We start from the raw sequence: 9,017 nt of genomic DNA on the forward strand, positions 1-9,017 counted from the left end.
AACTCAAAATCCATTCTGAGAGATACATTGTATACAATATTAAGGAAGCACGTGGAAAATGGTAGTGGAAGATACAAAAAGATTTTAGTTTTCAACAGTCAGCGCCCATCATATGTTAAGTAGATTTCATCTCAAAATTAAGGTCCTCAAATTTTCCAAAATATCCACATGGCTACCGTATTAACGTCGAGGATTCGAATAGTTTAAGAGACATATATCCGCTCATGTAGGGAAATTCTTGTAACATGGGAGTATGTGGATATACGTCCCAGTGGACATCTATGTTCTCTCCCTTTAGCATCAGTGATTTCCAACGCCAAATCATCTTCTGTACATTTGTCATTGTCATGGCGAGATATGGTTTATTCTTATTTCCCAGCCTATGACTCTCATCACGCTTCTATTTCTTTTTTCGCAGCTCGCTAGACTACTACTTAATAACTCACCATTAGTTTGTAGATGTTTTTCAAGGCACTCAATGATATGAACCTTCTTTTCATCGCAGAAAATATTATAGAGAATATGCACTGTCATTTCGTTTCTACTGTGGGCCCACACGTCACCTATAGCTGCTTAAAACAAAGTCAAATATTTTGTTATAAGGTAGATACAGCGCTGAAAAATTCGTTTCCACATGCACTACTTTAAAAAGGCATGCAGCTCAAATACAGATGTTCATGTGAACTATGATTCCCATTGTTTAGTAACATGTACCACACCAGAGAAAACGAAACTGAAGTGGTACATGAAAAATATTCACCTTGCCCGCCCATAATTACAGATTTCAATATATTTGTGTGTTCTGGATACGCAAATGAACCACACTTGGGACTAGTCGTTGTCTGGGGGTAGAGGGGTGGAGGAATGCACACAAGGAAAAAAAAATCGCACGGGTTGAAACGCGCTGCTTGATTGCCACCCAGCCCAGCACATATCCAGCCTCTTTTGCTCTCTTAAACTGATTTTCTCACCCCTTTTTCTAGCACGCTATGACCATAGCGTCCGACAATCATTACGTAATATTTTCTTTTTTATCAGCCTAAATATCTCTAATGCAGTGCCATCATTTAGCTGTTTTCCTGGAATTATGTTTCGCTCCTATAAATTTTAAACAATAATATATTGTATTTTTGTATTTAAATTGATTTTTGAAAATATTCATGCATTAGCTCCTACGCTGTCCCTCTCATCCTCGTTTTGTATATTATTTATTTGCGTCATGAATTTAGTTGTTGTCTCTACATTCCTGCAGTTTAATACAGCATGGTAACTACACAACACATCAACTGTTATTTTACAACACGTCTCGAGGAAAATTGACAGATGAAGAAATACTTCAAGTACTGGAAGAATCTAATGATCTCAGCGATTTCAGTCATGAAGTTCGGGACTGCATTCCAAATGCCGAATATAAAGATAGAGAAGACGATCGTGTACATGGTGTCAGTGAAATAAGGGATGTGCATAGCTTAGCGAATATGTCGAACCTAGAAGATGAAGATGATATCAGTAATACTGACAGTACTGAAAGTGTAGTTTTTGGACAAAATATATTTGTGCAGAATGAAATTCCACCTGAGGAAACAAAAATAAAGAAACATAATACAGCAAGAACACAACCTGATAGAATTTACTGTTTTAACACCGACAGACACAACTGAGCTACCCATTTTTTAGGTGTTATAGAGAACACTGTACAGTTTACTGACTATGAAGCTGAAAGGATGTAAAAGCAAAAGGATTTTGAGAAGGATGGAGTCATGTGATAGTGCAGAAACAGAAGCTCTGGACTCAACAGCTAGTCATCTAAGCAGCAGTTTGTACAGTGTTAATGTGGAGCAAGAAGTACAGTCTACCAATATTTCGAGCCGCAATGGGACATTAGAGATCTCAGGACTTGTTAGTGTATCTGTATTTCGATGATCAGACGAAGAGAAATGCTCTAAGATACAAAAATAAATTTGCTACATTCAGAGAGACTTGCAAGGACATAAATCATAATCTGGAGAAGTATTACTTACCAAATGAAAACTTGACGATCGACGAACAGCTAATTCCACTACGTGGACGAATTGCATGTAGGCAATAAGTAAGTTCAAAACCTCATGAGTAAGACATAAAATTTTTTTCGACGAGTGACTCTAAAAAAGGTATAGCATAATGCAGAAAAGAAGGAAACGAAGTCGGCAAAGATCTTGATTGCAGTGATGTCACTCGCCTTGCAGTACACTATTTCGGTACTTGCTGAAACATCTCAATGGGTAATTTCTTCACATCCATGGATGTGGCAGATCTGCTACTGCAGCAGGGTTGACACGGAAGGAACAATTCGGCAAATTAAAAAAAAAAAAATTATTGTTGGAGAATTTTTGTCACAGAAATGCCATATTATAGGATTTGGTTTCACTCAGGATCGTATTCTACTGCCATACTTTCAAAAAAGTGTGGCAGTATTGCTACTTTCTGAGGTGCCTCGTTAATCAAATGTAGTTACTGAAAATTCTTCTGAGCCTGACCTAATAAAGTACAAAAGATTGAGTGAACGCATTTGATCAGATGGTGCTTACTTACACCTGCAAGACGACAAAAGAAGATGGTCCCTGGCGCTAATCATTACCTCAGTTGACGTATGAGGAGTGTAGCATATGTGGTATTTTTTCATAAAAGCTCGACATATAATCTTAAAAAGGTCGAAAAATGGGATCTTAGCATCAGATTTCTCTCACTGAACTCGCTGGTAATTTGTTTCAACAACATATCAAAAGAAGGACAAAGTTTGGACATCAGAAATATGTTTTTCATTGCATGGAAGGTATCGAACATGAGCTGATATGTCATCAGTTTTGTCCTAATGTAAATGACACTTGTGCGCTGATGATCTCCAGTTGTATCTAAGTGCAAAAGCGATAAACTTACTTGAGAAACAGCATGGCACAAAGCTATCTTAGTCTTCAGAATGAGATTTTCACTCTGCAGCGGAGTGTGCGCTGATATGAAACTTCCTGGCAGATTAAAACTGTGCGCCCGACCGAGACTCGAACCCGGAAGTTTCATATCAGCGCACACTCCGCTGGAGAGTGAAAATCTCATCTGGAAACATCCCCCAGGCTGTGGCTAAGCCATGTCTCCGCTATATCCTTTCTTTCAGGAGTGCTAGTTCTGTAAGGTTCGCAGGAGAACTTCTGTAAAGTTTGGAAGGTAGGAGGCGAGATACTGGCAGAAGTAAAGCTGTGAGTACCGGGCGTGAGTCGTGCTTCGGTAGCTCAGATGGCTCGATCCTCGAACTCGAACACGTTGCTTGGGCGTGGCGGCGGGATGGCCAGGCTTCGGGTGTCGACCCCTGCCCTACCCGTCGTCCTGCTCCTGCAGCGGTTCATTAGTAAGAAAAAAAAATAAATAAATAAATAAAAAATGGTAGAGCACTTGCCCGCGAAAGGCAAAGGTCCCGAGTTCGAGTCTCGGTCGGGCACACAGTTTTAATCTGCCAGGAAGTTTCCTATCTTAGTCTTTCTTTATAATAACTGTCGGTTTCAGTGAAATACCGTACTCACAGTATAAAAGAAGACTAATGTTACTCATATGTCATTTTGCATACTGACACGGAAAATCGTATTTTAACTATAATCTCTTCATAATGGTGCGTCTTTAGCACAACAATAACTCCCTTAACAGGAAATAAGCGGTAACCCAAAATCAGTAGTCCGTAACATGGGTTGCTTCTCATTTAGAAAGTCTCCGTTGACCACGTGTGACAACCGCCATATTGTGCACCAACGTCGTTGTAACTCCTTCATATCTTTGCCTGCCATCCAAGAACAAGTAACTAACCCCCTGCACTCTGCAGCATTCTGTGCAATCCCGCGACGAAGATTAGTAGCAGCTAGACGAGGGACTTACCGTCACATGCTTAGGCTGTCGTCAAGGCCACAGTACAAACAGCTGCGTTTGGAATGGTGGCTAGGCCAGTAAACATGGACTGTGATGAGTAGTATCGCCTATTGTTCTGTAATGAATCGCGATTCGTCACTCCCCCTGACGGCTGTCGTCGGCGATTGTGGCAGCGACTAGGGGAGAGGTCTCATTCTTCCAATACTTTGAACTGGCATAGAGGTGTTACCCTGGCGTCATTGTGTAGGGCGGCATAGGGTGTGACTGGAGGCATGGGGTATGACTTGAGTTCGCGCCTGGAAGTGATTGAAGGAGCTCTGACAAGACAATGTTAAGCCACACAAATGCTGCACCCTCAAGTGTTCTCTCTCAAGTTATAGTATCGTGGTAACATTTTCCAGTATGCCATTACTCGTCCACGTATTTCTATAAACCGTGTTCAGGTACTGCCATGGTCAGCATAATTCCCAGATTGGTCCCCATTACAATATCCATGGAACCACCATGGACGTCAATACCATCGCTCTACTGGTATCAGTATATGAAGGACCAATTACAACAAATGTGACAACAAATGTGGACCAGTTTTCCTCAGGATGGGTTACAGGGGTTACAGAGCACCTTAGGAACAGATGAGTGCATGCGTCCAGGCCAGAGTGTGTGCAGCGTCATACTGGTAAGTCGGCATGCTCAGGTTCTTTGTAAATTAGACACATTTCTGTATTCACTGAAATGAAATCTCACATCCTCTCAACCCATGAAGTTTCATTCCGCTTCTTTCCTGCTTGCGGATGAATTACTTTTTTTTCAGGCAATGTTTATTGGCTTTGGCAAATATTTAGCTTTTATTCCAGTAATATCTAATTTATCATTGCTGTAAATCCACTGTTCACAATTTGGTTTTACATAGTACTGTTTATTTAGCGACTTTTGCTTCTATGGTCTGTTATTTAGCCACACACACAGAATGTACAGAAATGCAGAATCTTACGATCTTTCTTTATTCGTTTTTGGGCATTCCAGCTGAGGTACTTCCCTTGTATGTAGCTTGAACACTGCTGTATGCCCTACTTCTGCAGCTGACAATGTTGCATGGTCTCCTTCTATAACTCTTCGTATTTCCTATTGGACAAACACACCACAATTTTTTGGACACTGATGTAGGACACATATCTTTCTATGATTCGCTTCTGCGCCTAATATAACGGACTACCCTGTTGACATTTCAGTTTATTTTGTATGTATCTTTTTCAATTCATGTGGCTGCACCTTTGAATATTCGTATACAAATGAAGATTAAAGAATCGCGTGTAAGTGTACAAAGCAGGAAGAAACTTTGCAAATCGATAGATCTAATCGATGTTGTTCTACAGATTTTGAACGAATAGTCCGACGCTGCAACCTACTACATTTAATTAGCCTTAACTTGAGGAAACGGCGTTCAATCATTCATAGGTTGATTAAGTAGAATTTCTTGCAGTGAAGAAACATTTTTAATTGGAAGGAAATCGAACTGCCGTCTTTGATGCAAACGAGTATTGAGGGACGAATTTAAGTACTCTGTACTCTCTAGCTTTTTTGCTGCTGGAAGAATGTATCTAAACGTATTCGTATGAACGCTGTTTTCATGATACGGTTCTGGACTCTCAGTGGAACAAATTCTGAAGCAGTGGCCGATAAAATGAAGTGTTCAGTGCACTGTTTTATTGCTAACTCTTTCAAGTACCTCCACGTTTCACTGCATCTAACGAACACTCAACGTTTGAGTAGCCTACGAGTATATTGTGTTTTTGTCATACACTGACGTATGTATCACATAATTGCTTACTGATTCAGTCCTGCTAAATATTTCAGATGATCTTTTACTGAATATCTATGATCTTTTACTGAATATCTTCACCTCTTGAAGTTATTTTCTGGTTGCATAATACAACATTTTTTTTCTGTCAAGAAGGTTTACAAAAAGCACTTCACACCTTTCGTTCGTATTCCTCGTTTATACACAGCTTTTCAACAATTTTCTTGGAACTACCAACCAGTAATATCTTTATTTAACAGTCTTTAATGTCCATTCAGGTAAATTAATTTCTCAGGTTAGCACCTAAGCAACCTTGACATATCAGTGGAAGCAGCAGTCGCTGTTTACCTTAAGATATAGAAGGACCTTTTTTCACACCGATACAATTTTAATGAATTATAAATTACTCATTCTAAAGAACTGCGCCACTCTTCTCCCACAAATTTTGCAACCACATCCATCTTAGATAAATCAACTGACGACGTTTGAAGAAGAAGGGATCCCTGAAACTACTGAATAGACGTGAATTTCACATAAATTGTCAAAAAGTAGAGAACTGAAGTAAATATTACTGCTGCACCGTTAATTTTGTCCGCCAGACTGTCGGCATGGTAACATCGATACCAACTATAGATTCTTATCTGGACACGAGTATTAGTATGTCCATTTGGTAAGTAAGATAAAACAGTGAATCCCAGGGTACTTTGTGTCCCAAAATAATGCTTACATCACGGTAAACTTCATTGTTTCTGCAAACGGTCATTAATACTTGTTATTGGGACTTCTCTGCTCTTATACGTTTCCTTGGCCGTAGCTTTTACCACGATTGTATTAATGTGAAAACTTTAGACTTCTAAATATAAATTTTTTGTCAAGAGCAGAAATAAAATGGCCAGTGGTGTCACAGATCCTTGTTTTCTGAAAACAACTGTCATTACATTATTGTCTCTCTACTAAAGAGATAAAGAAACCTCTCCATAATTCGGAAACGGGCGTTAACTGACTTGTTGTACAGTAAAGCTGTTGGAATACTGACTAATGAATCTAAAATTAACTTAAAAGACAACAAAAGAAGGCTTTCCTGAGAGTGGCAGTAAAACCTGAGGCAGATGAGTAAAGATGCAGTAGGCTTCTGTGTCCTGAAGCCAGTATATTGTCTCAAATTTCGTTTCTGTATTATGAGATATCAGTCAGGTACGTCAGATGTTTAAAAGGGCTACAAGAATCATGTTTCAGGGTACTAGAAGTAGTCACTAAATGGAGATATTCTCCTGTTCATTAGGTCAAAAAGAAACCTACCATTCTTGCAAGCTGCAAACTAATGAATTCTATTAGAGGACAAATTAGCCCTCCTGCGATGGGCTGTTGTCACAAAGTGTTTCTGTTGGAAAGCTCCGGCAGATGCATGCATTATTTATTATGTTGCGGAGATACTAAAACCACCGTTCATGGACTGCTGAACTTAAATAAACAAGAGCAAAGTTCAGGACCTCGTTTATAATGAATGATCACCGCTGGTAACGTTGTGCAAATTCCAGCACGCAGAGTTACAGTGATATAAACAAGCATGGATAACTCTAGGGCCAGAGACGTTTTTCGGGTGTTACTTATTTAGAGAGAGCAACTGTCATACGATGTAGGTTACAGCTCATATCATACTTCCGCAGACTGTTTAATTAAGGGTTCTGACATTGTATATGGAAACCGCCACAGTTAAAAAAAGGTCAGTTTTTAACAGATGTTAAAACAGAATTTTAACAGCAAAGAAAAAGGCATAGGAAGAGATTACAAAAAACTTAAAGAACATGTGAAGAGCAATAAGAAAATGTTCTATAAAATGATGAAAAATAAAACGAAGACCTCTTAAGTACCAGTAAAGATGGAAACAGAGAACGGTACCGTGATTGAAGATCCATGGAATATAAAAGATCTCTGAAAAGAACATCTTAAGAAACTGTTAAACACTGAGGACCAGATACACGAGAAAACAACAAATAATGGAGAAATTGAGAGAAGTTGAGAAGCAGAATTAAGACAAATTACACTGGGAGAAATGGAAATAGCTGTGAGGAAGATGAATGGGGGGAAATCCCCAGGACCTGATGCAGTATCAGTGGACATGATAAGAGCTGCTGGTCTAGTGGAAATGCAGTGGCTGTATAGAGTATTATCAAGTGTGTGGAGAAATAGTACAATACCTGACGATTGGAGAAGAGGAGACATTGTTCCCGTCTTCAAAAAAGGCAACAAAAGACTTTGTAAAAACTACAGAGGAATAACCCTTATGAGTCATACAACCAAGATTTTTGAAAGAATTTTACTAAATCGAATAAGTGAAAAGATAGAAAAGGAGCTGAGTGAAGAACAGCATAGATTTAGGAAAGGAAGAAGCACGATCGACCTGATATTTTCTATCCGTCAACTGATGGAAAAAAGTTGGGGGTAGAACAAAAGAGTGATAATGACTTTTATACACATAGAAAAGGCATATGACTCAGTTAACAGGAAAAGACTCTGGAAAGAAATGAAGAAGAGGAATCGACAAAAGATTGGAATAAATCCAGGTCGTCGACCGCTATATATACAAGGTTTTCTTTCAAATGAGTCGGAAGTTTTACTTTTGGTATTCTCAAAACTTCACGTGGAGATATGGACTAATCTTAATATCTCATTTTATCAATTTCCTCAAGATTCCTTTCTTCGTATTAGAGAATTCAGGATTATACACCTGTTTTCTAAGATTCTCTTGTTTATTGTGTGACCAATACGAAATCTGTTCAAAAATGACGGAACTTTGTACACAAATTTTTTCTGGTCTTACATTTTACTTATTGTGCACGTGCTCCTTCGAGATACTCTATTATACATCTAATACAACGCTCCCAACGCTGCTTCCACTGCTGGTAGCAATCTTGGTGCGCCGTTTGCTGGATCACGCGAAGCGCCGTCTGCGAATTTCCTTTTATATAGTTTATCGATGCAAATCTTTATCCTTTCAGTGTCTCAGCATTAAAAACCGTAGGCTTAAGTCTCATCACCAGCTATGATTCTCTTAAGGAAAATCTCGTTCTCATTTGCAAGATCCAAAAGCTCTTCACAGATTGCTAGGCGAAAGTCTTTCTAGTCTTGACTCATGAGCCGTAGGACCAACTTGGTGGCAATATGATGTATTCCAAGACGCTGCGTAAGGATTTCAAGGCATAATCCAACTGAAATATTACATGCTTGTGCAATCTCTCGGAAAGTCAATCTTCGATTGGCACGCGTAATTTGTTTGACTTTTCTGACATGAGCGTCATCGATAGACGTCGAAGGGCTCCCTGAACGTGGG

Source organism: Schistocerca americana, chromosome 1 (assembly GCF_021461395.2).
Source record: "Schistocerca americana isolate TAMUIC-IGC-003095 chromosome 1, iqSchAmer2.1, whole genome shotgun sequence".
Taxonomy (NCBI): Eukaryota; Metazoa; Arthropoda; class Insecta; order Orthoptera; family Acrididae; genus Schistocerca; species Schistocerca americana.